Raw genomic sequence first — 23119 nt, forward strand, 5'->3', positions numbered from 1 at the left:
TTCACGTTCCAGACTCAGGGTGACTCTTCTCTCTTCAGAGCACTCTGGGTTGGGTTTGGAGCCCCTCCTCCTGCGGGATCTCCGGGGTTTTTCATCTCCGTTGGATTCCTGCACCATGGAGCAGCTCAAAACAGCCTCTTCCACAAGGTTCTGCCGCAGGGATTTATCCTCCCTGGTCTCCATCCTCACCTCAGTGTCTGGGGGAGGAAGGACAAGGAGAGGATGGAATTTGCCTCCGTGCCAGAGGGAAGGGGAAGATCTCCCCCAGGGCATCCGTGGCAGGGCAGTGTTGGCAGCGGGGTTGTCCTGCAGCCGGGGGCCATGCTGGGCTGGGAGATGGAGCAGGAGAGAGGGGGAAAGGGGCACTGACTTCCTCCTCACCTGCCTTCGTGTCTTGGGGCATCTTCCTCTTCCTCTTCCTCACAGCCTTCTCCATCCAGCCAAGGATAAGGAATGAGAAGTCCTGGTTTGGGGGGAAAACAAGGGATGAACACATTGAATTTAAAGATCTCCCTGCCCAAGTCCATCTCTAGAAGTGACCGGACATCTGGGGTCCATAAAAACCTCCCAAACACCAGATTCAGCCCTGAAAATGCCTCCCAGGAGTTCCCTGTCTCAGGTCTCTCCCCTTTGGTGTTCAGGGGTTCTCCCCTGTCCCAGCTGCTGGGGGTCATGCTTGTATTGGGGATCCCCCATCTACTCGTTCTCTGCCCTACCCAGGCTGCTGGGAGTCCCAGGAATCTGAAGAGTTCCCCCCTTTCTCCATTTCCCCACTTAGGGATGCTGGGGGTTTTGAGGGTCCCGGAGTCCCTTCTCCCCTCATTCTCTTCTTTAGGGTGGAGGGGGTCCAAGGAGTCCCCCCTGCCCCTCTCCAGGCTGTTGAGGGTCCCTCCAATTGCAGCACTCCCGCCTCTCTGGGCTCCCCACTTTGGGCTCCTGGGGGACACAGGGCTCTGCTCCTCCAGGCTGCCTCTGCCAGCAGCTGCCACTGGGACTCCCCAGTGTGTTCCCCAAGGGGCATTTTCCACTCAGCTTTGGAGTTCTTCATTCTCCAAACATCCTGTCCAAAAAAACCCAATCCAGGGAATCCCCAGGATATCTGGGCCCAGCTCCCCCTCCCTGGTCACCTGTAGGATGGGGGATGATGATCCCATGGGTGGGCGGCTGTGAATTCAGGGAGTGCTTGACCTCATGGTTCCTTCTCCTTTCCCTGACCCTCCTTTGTCCCTCCTCTTCCTTTTGCTCCTGCTCCTCCTCTGCCACCCCTCCTCCTCCTCCCCCAGGAGCAGGCACACCCTGGGTGCCCCGTTCCCCAAGCACTGTCGGCCTGCGGGAGGAGAGGGGATGGAGCTGGGACAGGTCAGAACACAAGTGTAGGGGAGTGGGGGGATCATAGGAATGGCATCACTGGGAGTGACTGGGCTGTACTGGGATCATACTGGGAATGAGTAGAAATCTGCGGGGAGGTATTGAGACCATATTAGGGGCAATTGGGATATACTGGGAGTGACTGGGATCATGCTGAGGGTGACCAGGAGTAGCTGGGAGCAAATGGGAGGAACTGGGAGTGACTGGGTTCATACTGGAGGTTATTGGAAGCAACTGGGCTTATACTGGGATCATGCTGGAGGTGACAGGGATCATACTGGTAGTGAGTGTCTGGTAGTGAGTGTGACTACACTGAGGCTGACTGGGACTGGTTGTGAGCAAATGGGATCATGATGGAAGGAACTGAGAGGGACTGGGAATGTGCTGGAAGGAACTGGGGTACACTGGGAGTGATTGGCACTGACTGGAACAAAAGTGAGGGTGAAATGACCAACTGGAACCATGTGGGGTACAACTGGTTCATACTGGCAGTGACTGGGACCATACTGGGCTCATCTTTGGATCATATTGGAGTGACTGGATTAATACTGGGAGTACCTGAGAGTGACTGGGAACATACCCTGCACATCATCTTCCATACTGGGGGTGACTGAGAACACACTAGGAGCGTGCTGGGAGCAAATTGCATCATACTGGGACTGACTGGGTTGATCTAGCTGGAGGCAGCTGGGACCATACTGGGAGTGATTGGAAGCAACTGGGATATTGCTGGGACCATACTGGGAGTGCTGGCATGTAACAAGGATCATACTGGAGGTTACTGGGATCATATTGGTGTCAAAAGGGATCACCTGGGATCATACTTTGGGCTACTGGGAGCAGCTGAGAGAAATTGGGATCATGCTGCAAGCAAACTGGAGAAACTGGGAATGACTGGATGTATGCTGGAGGCAACTGGCATATACTGGTCATGACTTAGATCATACTGGGATGACAATCACCTTACTAGGATCACTGGAAGTGTCTGGGAATGACTAGGGGCATACTGAGGGCAACTGGGATATACTGGGGATGACTGGGAACATGCTGGGAACAACAGGAACCATGCTGAGCAGAACTGGGACCCCACGCTGAGGGAAACGGGGCGTGAGTGGGAGTGACTGGGTCTGCACTGGGGTCTCTGGCATGTGTGGGGCCTTGCTGGGAGGGATTGGGATCATACTAGATCATACTGGCTGCAACTGGGACTGCACTGAGAGTGACTGGGAGTAGCTGTGAGCGACTGGGATTAGGCTGGAAGCAACTGGAGACAACTGGGAGTACAGGGAATATGCTGGGAGCAACTGGGATACACTGGGAGAGACTGAAACCACAGTGGGGCCAAATGGGAGCAACTGGAACCAGCCTGGATGTAAAGGGAGCAGCTGTGCCCATGCTGGGGTCATACTGGAAGTGGCTGGGATCACACTGAGAATGACTGGAATAGTACTGGGAGTATCTGAGGGTGAGTGGGTTCATACTGGAACCAGATTGGGAGTGACTGGAAAGGTGCTGGCTGTGACTGGAACCATGCTGGAGGTGACTGGAAGCAACTGGGATCATCCTTGGAGCCACTGGAATTACAGCAGGTGTAAACAGATCCTGACTGGGGGTTACTGGGAGCTACTGGGCCCTTGTTGGGAGGAAAATGTGGACACATTGGGAGCAACTGGGATCAACTGGAAGGTACTGGAACCATGCTGAGGGGAATGAGACCACAACTGGGGAAACTGGATGAATACTGGGAGCAACTGGGACCACACTTTAGGCAACTGCCAGAAACTGGGATCATGCTGGGGGCAACTGGGAGTAACTGGGAAAGACTGGGATCATTCTGAGGTAATCAGAACCTTACTGGGGCAACTGGGATATGCTGGGAATGTCTGTGACCATACTGGGGGAAACTGGAACCACACTGGGAAACAGCTGGGACCATGCTGGGGACAATTGGGACAGCACTGGGGGCAACTGGGAGTGACTGGGACTATGTTACGAGGGACTGAGATTCTTCTAAGGACAGCTGGGATCATACTGGGAGGAACTGGGAACAACTGAAACTATTCTGCCAGCAACTGGCATCATACTGGGATCACAGTGAGAGCAACTGGATCCCTGCTGGGTGAGACTGGGATCACACTGAGGGTGACTGGACTCATACTGGGATTGACTGGGAGTGGCTGTGAGCAACTGGAATCATGCTGAAAGCAACCGGGAGGAACTGGGAGCATGCTGGGAGCATGCTAGGGGTGACTGGGATATACTGGGAGAGACTGGGAGCCATGAGGATCACACTGGAGGCTACTGGGGCCATACTGGTATTGACAGGGAGCAACTGGGATCATACTGGGAGTGGCTGTAATAATCCTGGGATTACAGTGGGTGTGACTGGACCCTGACTGCAGGTTACTGGGAGCTACCAGGCCCGTGCTGAGAGCCCACTGGGGATATACTGGGAGGAACTGGGAGTGACAGGATGCATACTGGTGACAACTGGGATGTGCTGGGAGTGTCTGAGACCATGCAGGTGGTGTCTGGGACCACACTGGGAGCCACTGGGAATGTGCTAGAGGGAACAGGGACTATACTGGGGGCAACTGGGGGCAATTGTGAGTGACTGGGGCCCTGCTGGGAGAGACTGGCATCATACTGGACTCATACTGGCATTGTACTGGGAGTTACTGGGGCTGTGCTAGGGGCAACTGGGAGTACTGGGAACACACTGGATGAAAGAGGGAGGAACTGGGAGCAGCTGGAATCCTGCTGGGGGAAAATTGCATCATAATGGGGAATGACTGGGAGTGACTGAGCTCAAACTGGGATTGCCATGGAAACTGGAACCACACGGGGGAGGGGGCTCTGGGCTCATCCTGGGAGCAGCCACTGCTGGGTGGTCCCACTGGGACCCCCGAACCCCTTTCCCAGCCATTGCGCCCCTCCAGCCCCAGCACCCCCCAACGGGGTCCCGGCAGTCCCAGGGGTTCCCTCCCCCTTCCCGGGCAGCCCAACCCCCACCGCAGGGGGACCCGCATCCCCCCGCCCCCCGCCGGGGCTCTACCGACACCGAGACCCCCCAAAAACACCTCCCGGGGACCCCCCGATGTCCCCTCGAGGGGCAGCTGCGGCTCGGCTTTGGAGACCTGCCAGCTCCAAACATCCCCCCAAAAACCCCAAACCCAGGGACCCCAAACCCGGGATATTCGGGGCGAGCTCCCCCTCCCCGGGCACCTGCGGGATGGGGCCGATGGTCCCGGGGGGCTGCGGGTTCAGGGCGCGCTGGAGCCGCCCGCTCCCTCCTCTGCTCTTCTTCCTCCCTCTTCCGGCTGCCGCTCCGCCTCTTCCTCCCTCCCTCCTCCTCCTCCTGCCCCGTTCCCGAGCCCCTCGCAGCCCGCGGGACGAGCGGGGATGGAGCCGGGAAAGGTCGGAACGCAGAGAGGGCCCAGGGGGATGGCGGGAGTGGGAGTGACTGGGATGTACTGGGATCGTACTGGGAGCAGCTCCTGGGTGAATGAGTTATACTGGGATCATAGTGGGAGTGTGTGGGGGCACCGCGATGGCCGCAGCCATCAAGGGGGATCCAGATGGGATCCCACCACTCCAGGGGTGTTTTTTCCTCCCCATTTTAGGGTGTTTGTGGGGCCACAGCGCCAGAAGCCCCTTTGAAGGGAGGATCATGACGGCTTTAAGTGACATTTTTAGGGTGCTCCCCATTCCAAGCCCCTGTGTTGGATGTTTTGCTCCCCCGTGGTGGATTTTTGGGATTCTCTCTACCATGGCCGCTTTAAGAGCCGCCGCTGTTGTCGGTTCTCACTGTAACTCCCCTTAAAAGGGCAACACCACCCCCGTTGATTCCGGCAGCGGAGCCCCGGGGGGTTTGGGGGTGCCGGGAGGGTTTGGGGGTTCCGGGTGATGCCGATGGTGGCGATGGGGACCCCGTGCTGGGTATAAACTTTAGCGAGGGGATCCCGGGGAGGTTTTGTGGAATGCCGAGGGGTTTTTGGGGTCACGGTGGATTTTTTGAGGGTTCCCGAGAAGGGTTTTCAGGGGTCCCGAAGGGGGAGAGATTAGTTGATCCCAGGGGGAAGCCAAGGCTGTTTTGGGGTACCTGCCGGTGATGGAGATGGGGACCCTGTGCCAGGTATAAACCTTCTCAAGGGGGTCAGGGGGGTGTTGGGAGGTCCTGCTGGAATTTTGATGTCCTGAGAGGGTTTTGGGGGCTCTGTGTGGGGTTTTGCGGTCTTGGGGCGTATTCGAAGGGTCCAGGGATGTTTTCGGAATCCCGGGGAGGGTGGGGTGTCCCGAGGGGTGTTGGGGGTTCCCGTGAGGTTTTGGGGGTCCCTGGGCGATGCCGGTGACAGAGCTGGGACCCCGTGCCGGGTCTGAACCTTCTCACTGTGCCCGGGCAGCGTCAGCGTGTTCAGGGAGATCCTGGGGCCCGGGGGGTCACCCCAAATCCCAGGGGGCCCCAAATGCTCAGGGACCCCTGAAGTACCCTCAGCGCTGGATCTGCTGCAGGCAGGGGGGCACCAGCACTCGGCCCCCACCCCCCACCATCACAGGGGGGCAGGAACGGGGGAGGGGCACGGACAGGTCTGGGGGACCCCCAAAGTCCTGGGGGAGGGGACACGGGGGGACTCCCAGGAATCCCCGTGGGGGGATGAGGGGGGACCCAGGAGGAGTTTGGGGGGGCTGGGTGGGTCATGGGGGGACCCCCAGAGTCTTGTGGGGGGTGGGAAGGGCAAAGAACAGGGAGACCCCCAGGATGGGTTTGGGGGGGGGGACCGGATTGGAGCTTCCCTGGCAGTGGGATGGGGATGAGACCTACCCATGGAATTCCCATGGGAATGGGATGGCAGTAAGATCCAGCTACAGAATTCCCATGGGAATGGGATGGCAGTGAGATCCAGCTACAGAATTCCCATGGGAATGGGATGGCAGTGAGATCCAGCTACAGAATTCCCATGGGAATGGGATGGCAGTGAGATCCAGCTACAGAATTCCCATGGGGATGGGATGGCAGTGGGGTCCGTCCTTGGAGGTGCCATGGGAATTCCCATGTTTCCAAATTTCGCCCTCCCAAATCCTACATTTCCAAATCCCACATTCCCATGGGAATTGTACCCTCCCCTCCTTTAGGCTCCAGTGCCTCCCCCCCATATCTGACACATTTCCGGAGACATTCCAGGCAGGTGTGCCCCGGGGGATTTGCCAATTCCCCAGCCTGGATCTCCTCGTGTTTCGGGCACCTCTTGGTGACCTGGGCAGCGCCGTTGGCCACCAGGAATCCCCCGGATCCCGGCTGGAAGGAGAGGAATTCCCGCCGGTTGGAGCCGAGCCCATCGGATCCGCGGACGCTGCGGGGGGACTAGGGGGTCACGGGTGAAGGAAAGGAGCAACGGGGAGAGCAGGGAAGGGGCCTTGGGGGTGCCAGGGTTGAGAAAAGGGGAGGCTGAGGGTGGGTAGAGATGGGATGGGTGGGGTTAAAGCGGTTCCTATACTTAGGAAAGGGAGCTCCAAGGGTCCCCGTTGTAGCCACTCCCATCAAAAGGTGGGAAAACACGGGATGGTTGGGAATAGGGGTCCCGGGTGATCTCAGTGATGAGGAAAGGAGGGGCTGGGTGCTGGGAATGGCAGAAATAGGGGTCCAGTGGGTCTCTGGGTGAAGGAAAAGGGGGCTCTGGTGGCAGGGAGAGGCGGGATGTCCGGGAAAGGGCTGCAGGGGTTGTTGCTGCCGGATCGGGGGGTGCAGGGGGAACCCATGGCCGGGAATGGGGGTTCGGGGGGATGGCAGTGCCCGGAAATGGGGGTTTGGAGGCCCCTCTTTGCTGCCCGCCAATGGCAGCCCGAGTATTTAGTGACGTCACCGGTGGCCGGGCAGATCAGAACGTGCCCGAGAGAGCCCCGCGCGGCGGAATTCCCGGGAATTCCCCGGGATCCCCTCCGGGCATCCCCCGGGACCCTCCTCGGCCACGCCCTGCGGGACCCCCGGGCCGGGCTGTGCTCAACTCCCGCCGCCTGCGCTCAAAATCTGCCGGGACCCCGCGGGGTTCGGCCCAAAGCGGGGGAAGCCCCGCGACCCGCGGATCCATTTTTTCCTGCGGCTGCGGCTCCCACCCCCAGCGGAGCGGGAATGGGCGCGGGGACTCCGATCCCTGATTCCCAATCTCCTTCCCTCGCTCTCTCTTGTGCTCTCCCTTTCCTTTGGGTAATCATCAATGCCAGAGCGGCTGGAGAGCCCCGTGCCCAGCTCGGGTTTCCCAGGAAAGGGAGGTCTGGGGGTGAGGAGCCCCGGGCTGGCCGGGAATGGGGGTCCGGGGGTCCCCGGGCTGGCGGAAACCGGGAATGCAGGGACTGGGAGAGGAGGATCCCCGGGAAAGGGGGTGCAGGGGGGTGTTGGTGCAGGATAAAGGGGTGCAGGGGGTCCCAGAGCTGGGGAAGGAGATGCGAGGGGGTCCCAGTGCCCAGGAATGGGGATTCAGGGGGGGCTTCCCAAAGCCCCTCCCAGGGGGTGCAGGAGCTGGGTCAGGAGCTGTGGGGAGAGAAAAGGGGATGAGCCCGGCTTGGGGCAGGGGAGACATGGGGGAGTCACAGGCGCTCCGAGGGGGGGACATGAGCCCCGGGGAACCCCCCCTCACCTCCTGCAGTGGAGGCTGAGCCTCAGCCCCGGCAGGCGGAGCCAAGACGGAGCCCCCGAGCCCCGGCAGCATCTGGGGGGGGCGGGGGGTGTCCGGCGGCAGCTCCGGGGGCGGGAGGGGCAGGACCCGGGAAAGGACGGCGGCTGCCGGGAAGCGACCGGGATGGGCTGGGGCAGGCTGGGATGGGCTGGGACACCAACATACACCGGCATACACAGGGATACAGTGGGATACACCGGGATACACCAGGCCCAGGACTGGGAGCCACTGGGAGCAGGATCAGAGCACACTGGGACCCAGCAGGACCAGAGCTGGGGAACAGAGATCAGAGTGGGAACAAGTGGGATATACTGGGATTAGACTGAGAGTGACTGGGATTAGACTGGTGGAAACTGGAACCTTAATGGGCCAAGAGGATGTGACTGGGAGTGACTATGAATATGCTGAAGGCAACTGGGATATACTGGGAGTGTCTGTGACCATACTGGGGGTGACTGGGAACACACTGAGAGTGACTAGGAGTGACTGGGTCTACACTGGAGGCAACTGGGGTTGACTGGGACCATGCTGGGGGAGACTGAGATCATAGTGGACTCATACTGGGATCTTACTTGTGTCAGGGTCTGCAAATATATGCATGGAACCTGATGGTTTGTTTTAAGGATCTCAGAGTGCAAAAGACACAGTGGGAGACAACTCAGTTTACTTAAACAAAAATGCACCTTTATTTAGTGCCAACAAATGCGATAGTGGGGAGAGAAAATAAGGAATAGTAAGAAAGATAGAGAAAGAGGGGAAGGGGATTACAGCTACCAACGTGGAGGGATGAGTCCTCGAGGCCTAGAGATGCCTATAGACACGATCTTCTCCAGTGGGGTGATCACAAAAGTGAGTGGGGGGTCTCCAGAGATTTTATAGGTTGGTCAAGACGGGGAGCAAAGCGAGGGGCACAGAGCCAAAGTGGGAACCACCTGTGTTGAGGTTGGATGCTCAGGAACAAGCTGCAAACTGTACCTCTTGTATGGACAGACAGTTTGGACAGGCAGCCTTGGCTCAGTCCACTGTGACCAGTTCCATTGTTCTTGCACTCTGTTCTCATGGAGATGCATACCAGTCCTCTGAGACTTGGCAAACGTTCCACCTCAGCCATGCCAGGGGCTCCCTTCAGAGTCCAGGGTCCCAGTCCCCAACCATTGGAGACAGTCGTGAGGCATATCACATCCTTGGACAGACTCTGACAACTTGGAATGGCTGGGTCTATGATAGGGGCAACTGAGAGCAACTGGGATCAGACTGGGAGGAAACTGGAGCTACTGAGACTATACAGGGGGCAACTGGGATCATGATGGCATCAGAATAGGGTCATACTGGGAGTGACTGGATCAATGCAACTGGGATTACACTGGGAGGAAATAGGACCATGCTGGGGACAACTGGGATCACACTGGGAGCAAATGGCAGTACACTGAGACTGATTGGGCTCATTCTGGAATCACTGGGGGAACTGGCCCAGCTGGGGCTCAAGGTTGTTCTCCCTCAGGGCTGCCCAGGGTCCTGCTGCCATGCCCAGCCCAACAGAGCTGAGGGACAGGGGGACAGCTGAGGGACAGGTGACAGCTGAGGGACAGGTGACAGCTGAGGGACAGGGCACAGCCAGGGAACATGGCCTGGCCCATGGACACTGAGCTCCAACACTTTGGGCTGTTGTGCCCGGGCTGTTTCCCTCGGGCTGCCGGCACAGGCCAAGGGGGGAAAATCCCTGCCACAAACTGCTGTTTGCTTTAAGCTTTGCTCTGGAACATTCCCAAGGAGCCACCTGCAGGGGCTGGAGCCCGGCCAGGTGCCCTGGGCCACCAAAGCCGCTCAGGCAGTGCCCTCCTGCCCCAGACAGGGCAGAGAACACCCAAGGAAAGGCTCATACTGGGCTCAGGGCAGGGACAGGGCACTCCCCTGGCGCTGCCACGGCCACAACAGAGCTGGCCTGGGGACAGGATTGGCATTTATGGCCCATGGAGTCCCAGCACGGATTGCTTTTCATGTCACTGCTGTCATTGGATTGGTCATCGATTCAAATCATTTCCCCATGGAATTATCATGGCAGTGGGATCAGGAGGAGATCCATCCATGGAATTCTCACCTGACTGAGATGAGAGTGAGATCCAGCCATGGAAATTCCATGGGAATTCCTGCATTCCCAAGTCCCTGATTTTTGAATCCCACAATCCCATAAAAATTTCCCTTCCCCTCCCATACCCACCTTTGTGCTCCAGAACCTCCTAACCATATATTTTGGGGGTCTTTCCAAACAGGTGTGTCCCAGATAATGCTTCGTCTGCTCCACCTGCACCGTGTGGAGATCTGGGAATGAGGAGAGAAGGGACCCATGGAATCGTGTTCCAGCCCTTTTGGAAACCAGATAGAAATCCCCTAGGACTCCGTACACACAGGCTTAGAGGCAGAAAAGAGTGCAGGGGTTGGTTTGAAACCTTTGGAGAAACTGAGATCCATAAAGTCACACAGACGTGAAGTGGGAATATAAATTTTAATTTTAGGTGAGTAAAAATATGCCTTAAGTGCCTTAAGCAAAGAAGGGACTGTATTAGTTGATAGAAAAGCCCTAAAGTCCAGTTTAAAGTTCAGTAGCATTACCTTGTACAAAGATAAATAAATCCTAGACATAATAAAACCTAACAGAGCATTGCTAGGCAGAATAGATAGGCTGTAGGCATAGGCCTTGTGTAAGAAATGACCACCATTGGTCACAGAACTCTTTTAGACCAGGATAGGTGCAAAAAGACAGGAAGAGCATCGTGTTTGTAGCTGATTGGATGATTTAGGAATAGAATGCATTGTATTGTGGGTGCTGCTGCGCTGCTGCTTCTGCTTGGGACATGGGGACTCTATGCTGGAAGGCATTTTGCATAATGGCACGGACTGGAACACTCTGACCTTGGTGAGTCTGATTCAGCCATGTAACAAAACTAGTTTTACAACAAGCAGCACCTCTCTTGTTCCTCGCTTGGCCTGCTCCAAGTTGCCAGCTGTCCATCAGCAATGTGCCCGCTGCTCCTGCGTGCTGGCAGTCCTTCCCTGGCAGTGACAGCAGGAGCTGCTCCTGCCACCGGCCAGCTCCTCTCCCTGGAGTCCCTTCCCGTGCTGGCAGCATCAGCTCCCTCTTGCCTTGAGCCAAATGCCTGCCTGCACCTTGGGCTGCCTTTGCCAGCTCTCTTTTCCCAAGCCTTTGACTCCCAGGCTTCTGCCCCAGCCCAGGGACATTTGTTATTGCCATCACCTGCCAGTTTTACACTGTGAACCATTCTGGTTTTACCTAAGAGGTGAATCATGAAGATTGTGGTGCTTTCTTGTTGGAAAGAGGGAGACTGACTCAACCGATGTTGATCAATCAGGCTCAATTTTATTTGTTTTCTCGCTTACATTTATATTCTAAATAATTAGTTCATACATGTTGCAAAAGCCAAGCTCCTGATTGGTAGTGACTACACAATAGCTTACTTCATGCTCTATCAGCATATTGCAACAGTTGTATCGCCTTGTAGTGTTCAGTTCCTCTTTTCTCATGATCTCAGTTTCTCTCCCTCATCCTGTTCTTTTCTAACAGTTCTGCCAGGAACATGCTGGCCTTGTCCTAGCTTCTAGTTACAAGATTGCTCTGAGAGCTATTGTGTCCCTTACCCTCTAACCATTCCTCAGCTATCTTCTCCACACTTTCTTGTCCACGATGTCCTGTTAAGACCAAGAACATGCTGTTCTTACAGCTGGGATTGTGGCTGTTCCTACACCATTTATTCCACACTGCAGGACTAAAGAAAATCTATCCTTTTCCTTACTAAGTTGAAGCTACATCTTAGTGCAAATATGTGTTAAAAGAGAATGAATGCCATAATCCCCCTTTTATTTTTTGGTCAGTAGTGGATACTTCCTTAAAGGATACAGAACAACTCCAAAATGTTGTGCATACAATGAAGAAAACGCAACCCAAATTTTCCTCTGGATGACAAGGTTAGAAAACCTGTATTAATCTGTATCAGTGCTGTTTACTATAGGGGATTTTGAGCTGTGGAAGAACAAGCTTCATGCTATCATGGTCAGCCAGTCTCGCTTTATTTCATTTGTCTTACATTTTTATACACTTCATAACTAGCTCATACATATTGCAAAAGTATAGCTCTTTATTAGCTCTTAGCCAATGACACACACGTTGCTAAGTACTAATCCCAATGTTAGTGTTATCTTTATCTTTATGGCTTACTCCCTTATACCTTAGGAGTTTTTGCATTCTGTTAATTATACCAGATCTGCCTCAAGGACACTCTGACCTTCTAAACTTTTACTAGCTGCATAGTATCGTGTCCTTTTGCACGTAGCCATTCTTCAGTCAGGCTCTCTACATTTCCCCCGTTTTCTTTTGCAGCAAGTAAGGCAACATTTTTTGATGTAAATTCTGACATTAACATGCGCTGCAAGCATTGCAAAATACAAGGCAAAAGTAACAATAACATGAACAGAATAACTAATCTTACAAGTATAAATTGAACCAAACCTTTAAGCCATCCTGTGAGTTCCCAGTCTTCAAGATTAAGTTTAAAAAATGTATCATCTCTGTGTAACAGTGCAGTATGCTGCTGCAATTGTTTTATCTTGGCATGGATGGACTCAGAGTTATTATTTAAGTTCATGCAACACATTCCTTATTGTTAGCAGCAATGGTGCAAGCGTTGTCTGAAGCCTGTGATGCTTTCTTTTCTCCGGACTGCTCATGTGGATTTACAGGACGTGTCCATTTAGCAGGAATCCATTGGGAGCCTGTAGGGGTGGAAACACATACATAACCTCTTCCCCAGTAAAGAACCTGAGCAGGGCTTTGCCACACACCAGTTTTGGGGTCTCTATAAGTAACATATACAGGAGGGACGGGCGCGGGGTCCTTCTGAAAATGCATCATGACAGGGGGCACATCCCTGTCAGCAAACAGGCAAAGATGATTTAATACAAACAAAGCCCTAAGCAATCTTTCTGCTGGAATGTGTAGATCAGTATATTTTTCTAAGTACCGCTTCAGGGTTCTACTACTGCCTGACCTGTAGAGACATGAGGGATTCCCCTAACATGTTTAATGTTCCAAAAACTAACTAATTTTGCAAATCTCTGACTGGCATAGGCAGGCCCATTGTCTGTTTTGATTTCCTTAGGAACACTCATGACTGCAATACAGCTATGCAAGTGTCTCTCAACATGCTTTGCTTGTTCTCCTGCCTGTGCGGTTGCCCAAATGTAATGACTATAGGTGTCAATTGTAACGTGAATATACTTCAGCTTCCCAAATGCTGCAAAATGAGTTACATCCATCTGCCATAATTGATTAGACTCCAAACCTCTGGGATTGACTCCTAGGCCAATTCCTTGGCCTCCATTGTGGTAACTACAAGTGGGACATGCTTTTACTATTACTCGAGCTTCGTTAAGTGAAATTTTAAACTCGCAAGCAAGTCCTTTGGCATTCTGATGAAAAATGCTGTGACTTTCTCGTGCGGCCGTCGTGCGCGGGAGAGGAGCTGGTTGTTGTATTGCTACTAGTTTATCTGCCCTGGCATTGCCTTCTCCTAAACCTTCTTCCAGTTTATGGCTTCGGATGTGTAATATGGAGTATGGGTGCTGTCGATTCCGTAGTGTTCTCTGTAGCTGCATGAAGAGTTTTCCTAGCTGTGGGTTGTTGACCTCCTTGATGCTTGCATCTTCTATTCTTGACGCAACTCTAACAGTATACATTGAATCTGAGATAACATTTACGGGCTGTGCAAAAGTTTGAAAGGCCCAAATGACCGCCACTAATTCCAAAGTTTGCAGGTTGTCTTGTGGAGTGGCCTGAATAATGTGATGATACCACTGTTCTTGGATCTTCCATGTGACAGCTGCTTTTCGTGATCGTCGTCCAGCATCAGTGAAAACATTAAGCGCATTCGGGATAGGCTTATCCTCCCGAAGGGGTTTAACAATCCACTGCCATTGTCTTAACCATTGCAAATGCTTCGGGGCCAGCGGTGCACTCACGACGTATGTGTCTGGTACGTTCACATCGAAAACACTTCATCCAAGCTCCTGTGGGAGCTGGACGGCGCTGCACTGCCGGGGCCTGAAGGGGTGCAAGGGCAGCTAACACCTGTTGCTGAGCCTGTGCCTGATTATTCAGACCTTCACTTATCCTTTCCCCTATCTTTTCTAATGCCTGTATCATAAAAACTTGACTGCCAGCAGGGAGCGCTGCAGCCTTATCTAACAAGTCACAAATCGCCCAATCTCCGGGTGCAGTCGAGATAAGGGAACGAGTGGATGAATTTCCGTTCTGAATAACACATTGTTTCAGGATTGCATCACGCATGTGATCAGCAACACCTGCTTTGGATAAGGCAGTCGTAATCTTATCTACAAATGCACCAAGAGGTTCCTCGCGACCTTGTTTAATTCCCATATAGATGGGGACACCTCCCGGATCGCGAATTTTATCTATGGCTCTTTTTGCAATTGCCATAGCCTCCCTAAGCTTGTCCGGTCCTAACGCAGCCTGCTGTTCTAAAGGAATGTGGTTACCATCGCCCATGAGCTCATCTAATGTAATTCCTTGAAGAGGATCTCCTGCAGGGCGCGGCAACGCAACACAAGCAGCTGCTTCCTCTTTCCAGCGTGCCTCAAAAAGTATTTTCTGGTGGGGGGTATATACTAAACGAGCTATGCCTTTAATATCTCCGGGCAACAAGACCGTGGAATTAAAAAGATAATCTAGCATCTGTTTTGCGGGCTCGCTGGTGACCCCAAACTGAGCTACGGTGGCATGCAGCTGTGCTAGCAGTTTCCAATCTAACTGTGTCACGTCCGCTCTCGGGGGCGCCCCTTGACGCTGATGAAAAATGACAGGGAACGCCAGCGACATTGCAGGAACCTGCTCCTGTGCCGCCGCTGCCAGATCTAAGTCGCCGTCATTTATGCCCTGTTTAGCCAACGCTGCCCATGCCTCCCTTCTCCTTTTTGCCATAGCCTCCACGATATCCGAAAGGGCACCGGGGAACGGCTCCGTGGCATTACTGGGAGGTGGGGGTGGTCTGAGCGGAACCGGAAGGGCAGATGGGAGTACCGGCGACAAGGCGGACAAGGCTGACGGTGAGACCAGCGCGGGAACGACAGGATTATGAGAAAAGGGGGGGGCTGACGGGGGAGCGGCAGGATTATCAGGAAAATGGGGAGCTGGCGGGGGGGCCTCTGGGATTTCTACTGACGCAAAAATGGGGGGATTAGGTGCGGAAGGATCGTAGTCCCGGTTTCGCGCCTGCGCCAAACGAGCGCTTTCCGCCGCTCGTTTTTCCGCCTGAACCATCAGTAACGTATTCTGCACTACTTTCCAAAATTTACTCATCTTTTTTGCTGGCTTATCCTCATCTAACACTAAATCCCACAAACGATCTCCGTATCTGCGCCACTCAGCTAAATCATGAACACTATGAGGGTCCGAAAAGAACCCGTACGAGAGCGCATGCGCCAAAAGCGCCGGCAAGTCCTTATCTAAGTCTACACCCTTAATATCCCGCTTCCTAAGAAAAGTAGTAAAAAGTTCATACGCCGCTTGCCTGTCCATGATTAATCGGTACCGTTGCAACTCTCCAGGCGTCGGCAGCGCGTATCGGCAGAGTGCACCGATGTGCCACTCTGGGCGGAGTAGCCAGACGACTTCTTCCGATGAAGCAAGGCACAGCGCCGAGATCCGCCGTCGTAGTGACCCGACCCCAACACAGCTCTTTAAGAGGGAAAGGGGAATTGGCTATTCGGGCGCCAATTATAGGGGATTTTGAGCTGTGGAAGAACAAGCTTCATGCTATCATGGTCAGCCAGTCTCGCTTTATTTAATTTGTCTTACATTTTTATACACTTCATAACTAGCTCATAAATATTGCAAAAGTATAGCTCTTTATTGCCTCTTAGCCAATGACGCACACGTTGCTAAGTACTAATCCCAATGTTAGTGTTATCTTTATCTTTATGGCTTACTCCCTTATACCTTAGGAGTTTTTGCATTCTGTTAATTATACCAGATCTGCCTCAAGGACACTCTGACCTTCTAAACTTTTACTAGCTGCATAGTATCGTGTCCTTTGGCACGTAGCCATTCTTCAGTCAGGCTCTCTACAGTTTACCACATCTAGTTAAACTGACAAGAAATGCAGCTGATTTTCTCCACACTGAGGCAGCTTTGCAATGAAGCAGCAGCATGTCATGATGCTAAATAAGAATCTGGCATTACCTATAAGGTTCACTGCTACAAAGTATATCAGTACACAGCAAGGCAGACTGGGTTATCACACTTACTGCTCCCCTCCTGTACACCCCATTGTCTCCTCTGAGAAGACACAGGCTATGAAAACAAGACAAGGTTGCTACCTCTTTTTCTTCTCCCACAGGACTTGTTAGACACCATGTTTTCTTAAAAGACTGCATGTGCCTCTCCCCAGCTTGCTTCTTTCTCATTCTACAAAAGAAGAGAGCTGAAGGAGTTTCAGGCATGTGAGTGCCTGATCTCTCTTTCCCTCTACAGGCTCTGCCTCCCCAAGCCTTGGTTACCTGCTGTTCTTTAGCATGAGAGTCATTCCAGCCCCAAACACAAGGGCAGTGGCCTTGAGCTGCAAATCCTCTCTCTGCAATGGGATTGCTTTGACCCTGCAGCCTCCATGGGCAAGGGCGTTGTGGGAGCAGGGGCCATCACAGCCTGTGGCCTGCACACAGAGCCAGGAAAAGGAGCAGATCCTGCTGCCTTCTGCTGCTGCTGATCCAAGCAGCAACTCCCCTGGGAGTTCCTCCAGGGAACTTCACACCTGGGGCTTCCATCACTGTCATGGCTGGGAGAACTTGTTGCTTCCCAGTTCTCCCCCATCCCTGTGGATTCTGGAGCATGTCAGCACAAGTGTCCATGGCTTTTCCTTCATGCCCAGGCTGCAGCAGTCCCAGTCCCTGTTGCCTCCCCCTTGCTGCAGCTCCTGGGCCAAAGTGCTGCCAAAGGCAGCAGAGCTGGCTCAGGATCCCTGTTGGCTCCTGGGCTCCAGGATGACCTTCAGAGGGACACTTGAAGCACTTACTGAAGAGCTGCCTGTGGCATGGGGAGTGGATTTGTCCTCCCTGGGTGGCTCTGGTTGGAGTTGGACGCTCCGTGGAGTCCCAGAGTTTTCTCAGCAGCCTTTGCAGCCAGTTCTTGGCCAAGGTGTGGCTCTGCTGCCATCCCAAATCTGTGCTTGCCTTGCCCAGCCTGAGTGCAAGTGGGGCATGTGCTGGGCATGGCTGGAGATTTTCATGGACAAAATCCTCCCCATCATCACATTTACATTTGTTCATAGCTCTGGACATCACAAATCTACACTTCTTTTAGTGGAAATACTGAATTGCTTGCTGATTGTTACATCTGCAATACACAGTATATACACAGTACAGATACACAGTACAGATACACAAAAATCAATTAAGTTTAAAAATGCAATTTATTTTAAATGGCTACAACAGCACTGCCAGTATAGAAACATACAAATATCAATTCAAGCTTATAAAACTAGTTTATTGTTACAAATGTGCTATGTAAATAGATAAAAATATAAACTTCAGTTAAAAAACCTAATTTATTGCAACCTTCTACAACCACTCACTATAGACAAATAGGAATTGAAATTTAACAGTTTAATTCATTACATATTGCTACAACTGTACAGCCAATATACAAATAAAAAAATATAAGTATCCCTCTCTAAGGAATCCCAGACTCCATACTAAAGAAATAGAATTCTAGAAATATAAAACTCAGTATATATTTAAATATTTGTACCCACATACTTGTACAATATACAGATGAACATACATAATTCATATTACATATGACATAAATATATATGAAGACATATATAAATACACACATACCCAACCTATCTATAAATATAGAAATATTAATGTACCACTACAAGAATCTTTACAATCCCATCAACACAACTATACAGCTATACTTTTGAACAAGTATGTCAGGATAAATACAGATTTAAACAAATCAATACATGCATCAATAGAAAAATATACATACATATATAATACACCAGTACAAGTACCAGTCTACATAAGTAAATAACCATCAACTTCTAACTCTCTCAGTCCAACTGTAACCATCCCTAACTACAACTCCATCAGCATTGATTGCAGCTGCCCAAGTTCCCGGGCTCTCCCTTGGTCTCTTCCTCCTGTGCAGAGCAGCTCTCCTGGACAGGGACAGCAGATGGCACATCTGGGGAGCAAAGGGAACACTGAGTCAGGATCGATTGGGACGTTTCCCTTGGCAGCACCTGCACTTCAGTCAGGGAAGGGAAAATCTCAGTGCCTCCCCAGGAGGCTTAGAAAGAAAAAGTTTGGCTAAAGCCCACGGCCAAAGCCCAGGCCACCCTCACCCCTAGCCTGCCTGACCGGCCCTGCGGCCTCACCCGGGCTCTGGGCTGGCAGCAACAGCTCCCTGGTCACTGCTGGAGCTGGTGGCCTTCAGCTTCTCCCTGCTGCCTCCTGTCAGTCTGCTCCTGTCCCCAGGGTCTGCAGGGCAGCTGTGGCCAAAGTGGAGCCGCTGCAATTGGTTCCAAGGGCAGGCAGAGCTGCAGGCCCCGAGCCCTCTGTGCTCCCTGCTGGCCCCTCCATCCCCTCAGCCCCACTGTCCCCTCGGCAAATCCCCGGCCCCCTTTGGTTTCTTCAGCCCCTCACAGTCCTCTCACCCCACTCAATCCCTTCTGACCCATCATATGTTCCTTTAGTGCCACCACCCCCCCCAACCTGTGCCACTTCCCTGTCCCCTCATTTCCACCGTGGCCCTCTGCTCCCCCACAGCCCTCAGTGCCCCCAGTGGCTCAAGGTCACCGTCCCTGCAGCGTCAGCGCCTCCTCAGCCCCCTCAGCCCCCTGTGTCTCACCGTCCTTCAGCAGCTCCTCAGGGGACAGTGCCTGGGGCCACCAGCAGCTCCCGGGGCTCCAGGGACACCCGGGGCTGGAACTGCTGCTCCGCCCGGCCCGGCCGCCAGCTCGGACCCAGCACAGACACAGGGGACACGGGGGGCACAGGGGGAAAGGCACAAAGGGAGAGAGGGAAAGAAGTTAAAAGCTAGGCTATACCTTTACAGATATTAATTTTTGTACCTAAACACCCATGTAGCCAGAAGTATATAACTATGCACATTTATAAAAATAAATATATAACTATAAAAATATAACTATCCAAAGAGATGTAACTATTTCTAAAAATGTAACTATGCATACATGATTATACCTATATAAATGCAAATATATATATATATATATAATATTATCTCTAGAGGTCCCTACCTATATAGGCATATAAACACAATTAAAAATCTATAAATATTCTGTATATCTATAAATAACAATTTTAGAAGTATATAAATAGAACTAAAGGAGTCTAAACATATCCCTGTAGACAGAGGGATTCTACCTGCCTGGTAGTCACAGGCTCTCCCTCTGTCTCTTCCTGCCATGCAGGGCACCCCTCCAGGAGATGTCGATCACATGGGATCTGGGAAGGAAAGAGAACCCTGAGTCAATATTGGCCCTTGTGCACATTTCCCTTGGGCAGCAATTGTCCTTCTAGCACCGACTGTAAAAGATGGCCTGAAAGGCAGACTCTCACTTGGGAATGTGAAGCCTGCTCTTTGGAGAACAGGGATCCTTCCACGTTTCCAAAACTGTGTAAAGCATTGAAGTGCCTTGATAAAGTCTCAGCACTCGCAGTGCAAATGGCACCACAAGAGCTTAAACACAGACAGTCCCAATTCCCCCAAAGAAGCCCAGCCTTGTTCTTTCTCTGTGCTGACAGACAGACCTCAGCCCACGCTGAAATGGCTGAAGCTGAAGGGTGCTGTGAGCCGAGTTACAAACCAAGTTTGGACACATGGGTTGGTGACACAACTCCCACAAGGGCAGGTTTAGTCCCTGCTCTCTTGCCATAGCAGAGGACTCAGTGTCAGAGCCTCTGGAGAAGCGTGGAGGGCAGGGCTCAGGGAGGTTGTGCCCATGCAGGATTGGAACTAAAGGCACCAGGAAGCACCAGACCTGCAGACAGGAACTCAACTCTTGTGATCTCCCTTCCTGTCACAGGCAGGCTCAGAGCAGCCGTCTCACACCTCTCTAAACCAGTGTGGGCTCTCTCCTTACCAGGCTCCTCGGGCTCTGGGGAACTGTTCCTGCAGCTCTCGGTGCCAGATGAAACTTCCTCTGCTGCAGCCCTGTTCACAGCCTCCTGTCCTGAAGACTCAGGGGCAACATTAATATTCCCCTTGAAAGAAAAGCAGAAAGAAAGGAACCCAAAGATCACTCTGTATTTTCTTAGAATCACATCAGAGATACAGTAACTGTTCTCCACACCCAAAGGCCAGGTAACACCAGGGCAACACTGCCCACACAGTTCACATGACAAGTGTTTTAAACTCAGGATTTTAGTGGCCAAGGTGAAACTCAAGCTCTTACAAAATGACCTTTGAGGAGAAACACGAATGCAGAAAACCAGAAGACACCGAGTGAGGGGACGTGCCCTCACCCTCTGACCCTGGTTTATCCCACCAGCTGGAAGCAATCAGCCAGCAGAAAGCCAGGGGCTCTCCTTGTTGCCAACGTGGCTGTCAGCAAGGGCAGAGCTGGCTCCCAGCACTGCCCAGGGCTGTGTGCTGCAAACCCACAGGCAAAGCACAAATTCTGCCTGGGAGTCTCACCACCCCCACCCAACTGCTCAGACAGTCCAGCACAACGTGGTGCTTTTTGGAGCCCTCTGCTGCTGCCCATATGTAGGGCCCAGGCAAACATTGATGGACCTGGCCTGTTTCCAGGATCCAATTTTCCAGTGCCAAAAATCTGTAAATTTGGAGGGCAGAAAAGAAAACCAACCCAAAAGACATGGAAAGTCAGACAACCAAGTAGTGTTTCTATTCCTCTGAGGAAGTGAATTCCCAAGATTCAGCACCTGCAAATTACCTTTGGGCAGAAAGATATTCTCACCAGGACCAGCTGCAGAATATTAATCTCTTCTGCAAAAGCCCATCCCTCAGAATCCTAAAGATTCTAAGGATGGTTCAGAGACTGCAAGGTTTCCTTTTAGTACAGAATAAAATGCTTTTAAAAACCGCCATGTGGGAGTTTACAAAAGACAAAACATTCCACTTGAGAAGAAGATACAGCTAAATCCAGAGCATCCCACTCCCCACCTTGAGTCTGCCCTTCCTCAGTCACAAATGTACTGTAGGCAATGGCTCTGCACATCAAGAGAAAGAGAGACATTCCTTGGCCAACACATGGAATAATCTGCAAAAAGCCTGTGCCAACACGCCCTCTCCAGACAAGTCTGGTGAGAGCCAGGAGTTCAGAGAACTGACATTCCTAATCCAAAGACTGAATGTGTCAAACAAAAGGACAAGGAAGCTGCAGCTCCAGCCCATCCTCACACACGGCTCTGGCAGCGCCTACACGCACGGCAGGGCTCACACAGCAGCAGCAGCAGCTGCAGCCCAGCCCTTCCTTTGCCTCGGCCTTCCAACCCAAAAGAGGCAGAGCCCACATCTGCTGCTGGAACAGCGACGCCTCCTGCCGGCCCCTCCCTGCACGGGACACTTGGCCTTCAGTGGCAATTCTCCAAACACTCTTCCCCTCTTTCCCACCAAACAAAGCCTGTTAGAACCTACAAAGCACCACCAAAAATGCCCCTGCAAGAGGCATTCTTCCCAAGGAAAAGGAACAAGCAAATGTGGCCAACACATGCGCACACCACTCATCCTCACTGTTGGGGAAGACTTTTTCATTCCCTCTTCTTTTGGAAACCTTGCTTGACCCAGAATAATTAGATAACTAAATAAGAACGAAAAGAACGAAATTCAAGAAACCTTTGCTTGTCAGCCGTGTAACAACATTCAAAAGCTCTCAGTGCAGCCTCTTTCATTCCCATCCAATGGGGTTACCTGAGCAGAGGGAGACCTTTCAGGCAGGGAGTTCCTGATCTCCCGGATCATTTTAGCAACTTCAAGGCCAAGATCCAGCGGTGGTGATTCCTCTTCCGCAGGTGCATTCTGCACTGAGCTGGAGGCCCTGGACGCTGCACTGCCAGCGCTGCCAGCTGGAGCGTGAGGGGCTGAAGGGCCCCGTGGGGCTGCAAGAATCCAAACACGTGAGTCACGCTCCAGAATGTGGCTTTGGGACAAGGCAGAGCTCCATTGCTGCCTTGGATCAAACATCTCAGGAAACAGCCAGGAAAACCAGGCAGAGAATCTTTTGACTTTCTAGGGGCCCCTTCCTTGTAGGCTCGACAGTCTCTGTCTCAGAACGACAGAGCACTGTGGGGAAAAATACTTCCAACGGTCACTTTTCGTGACCTTTTGGAAAAGCAAGGCTAGAACTCTTTTCCTACCTGCTGGGTTGGAGGCTGGGGGCTGCTGCTCCCCGGGGAGCTGCTGGAAGCTGCACGGCTGGATCCTGAGCACCTCCCGGTCGAGCGGAGGCAGCTGCGCCCCGTAGAGCTCCTGGAAGCGGCTGGGGGGCCCCTCCCATCCCAGCGGCCACAGCCGCTCCCCGTGGAAGCCGAGGAAGTCGCAGGGCGGGATGCGGAGCACCTCCAGCTGGGCGGGCAGCGGCCGCTCCCCGTAGAGCTCCTGGAAGCGGCTCGGCCCCTCCCGGCGGGCCGGCCCCGGCCGGTCCCTGTGCAGCAGGTGGAAGCCGCAGGGCGGGCGCCGGGCGAGCGGCGGGCGCTCCTTGGGCGGCCGCTGGAAGGGGCCGGGCCGGGGGCGGCGCAGCTCCCGCCCGTCCGGCAGCCGCCGCTCCCTGTGCAGCAGAAGGAAGCCGCTGGGCGGGCGCCCGGGCGGCAGCGGCGGCCGCTCCCTGGGCAGCGGCTGGAAGCCCCCGCGCCCGTCCCGCCCGTCCGGCCGCGGCCGCGCCCCGGGGAGGTGCTGGGAGCCGCAGGGCGGGCGCCTGCGCCCCTCCCGCCCCGCCGCCGGCCGCTGCCTGTTGGCCGCGCTGCGGCGCCTGATGCGGAGCAGGAGGTCCCGGCGGTCGCGG

At 53.3% G+C, this 23119-nt stretch overlaps 1 long non-coding RNA gene across 1 annotated transcript; it reads right to left on the minus strand.

Annotated features, from left to right (window-relative positions):
• Positions 1-117: 117 nt before the first annotated feature.
• Positions 118-1227, minus strand: LOC310921846. Its single transcript, XR_014592222.1, has 3 exons — positions 1128-1227; positions 382-463; positions 118-197 (listed from the first exon to the last, which is right to left on the minus strand). It is a non-coding gene; the product is annotated as an uncharacterized lncRNA (long non-coding RNA).
• Between the last annotated feature and the right edge of the window lie 21892 nt (positions 1228-23119).

This window comes from Zosterops lateralis, assembly GCF_965231275.1.
Source record: "Zosterops lateralis genome assembly, chromosome: 37".
Lineage (NCBI taxonomy): Eukaryota > Metazoa > Chordata > Aves > Passeriformes > Zosteropidae > Zosterops > Zosterops lateralis.